The sequence below is a fragment of the Pteropus vampyrus genome, unplaced genomic scaffold (genome assembly GCF_000151845.1).
Source record: "Pteropus vampyrus isolate Shadow unplaced genomic scaffold, Pvam_2.0 Scaffold78, whole genome shotgun sequence".
Classification (NCBI taxonomy): Eukaryota; Metazoa; Chordata; class Mammalia; order Chiroptera; family Pteropodidae; genus Pteropus; species Pteropus vampyrus.
In genome coordinates this window covers 735393-737706 of record NW_011888859.1, presented here as the reverse complement: position 1 = coordinate 737706, position 2314 = coordinate 735393, and the positions used below count along the sequence as shown (strand labels likewise).

The window sequence follows — 2314 nt, the reverse complement described above, 5'->3', positions numbered from 1 at the left end:
CATGCCTAAGGTTGTTAATTTTAGCACCGTTTATAATGGCTAACCATGAGAAAACAAGTTAAGTGCCCATCCATAAAGAACTGATTAAATGAATTATGGGACATCCCTATGATGTTTTCAAATCGTTTTTCTGCCTCAGTAGACCTGAAGCATTAGAAGCATGCCGGACTATCGATGGCTGGGCCATGGCGTGCTTCTCAGTGCTGGGAAGACATGGCAAATGAAATACACCCTCATCCCAGGCATTTCTACCACTCACTCCACCTGGGACTCCTTCTCCCAGCACTTGAAGAATCTTGGATGTAAACAGTGAAATGGTACGTAATCACGAAAAATAATAACATGGCTCTGTCTTAATTCACATGGAGCCAGGTACATGACACACTGTTGAATAATCAAGTCGCTGACAGAATAGCAGTGTCAATGATCTCACTTATGAAGGATGGCATCTGTGACAAGATGGTCTCAAATGTTAACAGCTGTTTCCTCTGGGTGCTAGATTTGGGATGTTTTACTCTTTTGTTTATACTTTCTGTATTTTTGGAATATTTTTATAATGAGTATGTATGATTTTTCTAATCAGAGAAAGAAAGCAAGCACTTATATTAACAATTAAATATGTAAAAAGAAAATTAACTACAAATTAAGTTCAGTTATAAGAAATGTCTCTGCCTGTTAAGAGGATTTTGTGCCTCAAGCGTTGGCCTATATGTCATTATCAAGTCCATGCAATGAAATTTCAAAACAACAAAGAAATTTATATAGTCTCTCAATGTTCCCTCGGGTCACGCTGAATAAATATCTGAAATCTCTTATTTTCTATCCTTTTTTTTTTTCAGCTAGTGAATGTGTTTCTTTTTTAAAAAGAGGGAAAATTAAAGCAGATACTCTTTTTCATAAACGGCATGCATTTATCTTTTAAAAAACTCAAATGGAAATGGCCCAACATCAATTCTGAAATTATCCTTCAAATACATTAATAAGAAATTTTAAAGACATGAATAAGAAAACCAAAGTTTCATGGAATTATCTATATGTTTTCCATTAAAATGTTATTTCTAAGTAGAAAACACACACACACACACACACACACACACACACACACACACACAAACCCTGCTCAGTTCAAAATATTTTACTTTCAATTGTTATTTTAGTTTTTATCCTGAAAAACAAAATTGAACAAACCAAGGTAGTGCAAGGATGATCAAAACACAATATGAGAAACAAAAAATAAAGTCCTGGATTAGTGACTCATTACGCTTTATACTTTGTGGAGACTAATTTGTTTTGTTCTGAAAAGAAAAACTTACCTCAACTTGCCCCAAGTCAAATGAAGGAATGCCAAGTAAATTGGATAAGATAGCATCAAATTTGAGAACAGGATGTATTCGAGGGGCGTGATGACAGACAGACATAGGGAAGAGAGTTTGATAAACATGTCTTCTAAGTAAAACAGATTTTAAAAAAGTCTTACCCAGCAACTAAGACGTATTTTCCATCTGCCTGATCCTTTAACCTTTCCAGCAGGGACAAACGTACTTTAGCTTTGCTTTTGCCATAGATTTCGATTTCATCTGCAAGCAATCCTATCTCCTTGGCAAGGACGTCCACGGCTTTCGGAGTCTGTGCTCTTGAAATCTCGATATCACTGGAGGGGGTGGGGGCGAGGAACACATAAGAGGCAAGAGTCTTCTCAGCTGAGGTGGTCGCTGCTGGAGCAAAAAGCCGCCATGCGCCACGCCAGCAATGAAATCAACGCACCGGCTGCACGGTCCTTGCTTCCAAGCGGTATTAAGCACGACTGCTAACAATTAACGTGCGTGAGAAAACGGTACATCGCTTTAGAGAAGCAACTCTTAAAAATTCACAAAGATCCTAGAATTCTGCCCAGGTACAAGGATAACACCTATGTCATAGGAGAGAGGGCTGTATATTACAGCGTGCCCAAAGGCCTCCCGTAAGTAGAAATCCATTATAGAGCGCGATGCTTTCTACGGGTCGTGGCTGTATTCGTTAACCACAAATAGATGGGTTATTGCATAATGCACCCTTAGTGAACTAGCCACACATATCTCTTGGCTACTCAAAAATGTGGAGATGCTATTTTGTTTTATCTGTGTCCATTCTTTCCCTCTCTTTCCTATGGCAAGTCCAAATTGTATTTCAAAACATTTTATTAATTACATAACTGTAATGGACCTAATGCCTGAAGCTCGACTTCCGGCACAAGAAGTTTAGCTCAGGAACATCACTGGGCAAATCTTGAACTGCTCGATGTTCTCATCTGGCAAGATGAGAACACTGCTGCTCA

At 38.5% G+C, this 2314-nt stretch overlaps 1 protein-coding gene across 1 annotated transcript in view; it reads right to left on the bottom strand.

Moving 5' to 3' along the window:
• The window catches only part of MTHFD1L (methylenetetrahydrofolate dehydrogenase (NADP+ dependent) 1 like), a 173025-nt gene that overhangs the window by 138090 nt on the left and 32621 nt on the right, over window positions 1–2314 (bottom strand). The gene's annotated exons all lie outside the window — the stretch shown is intronic.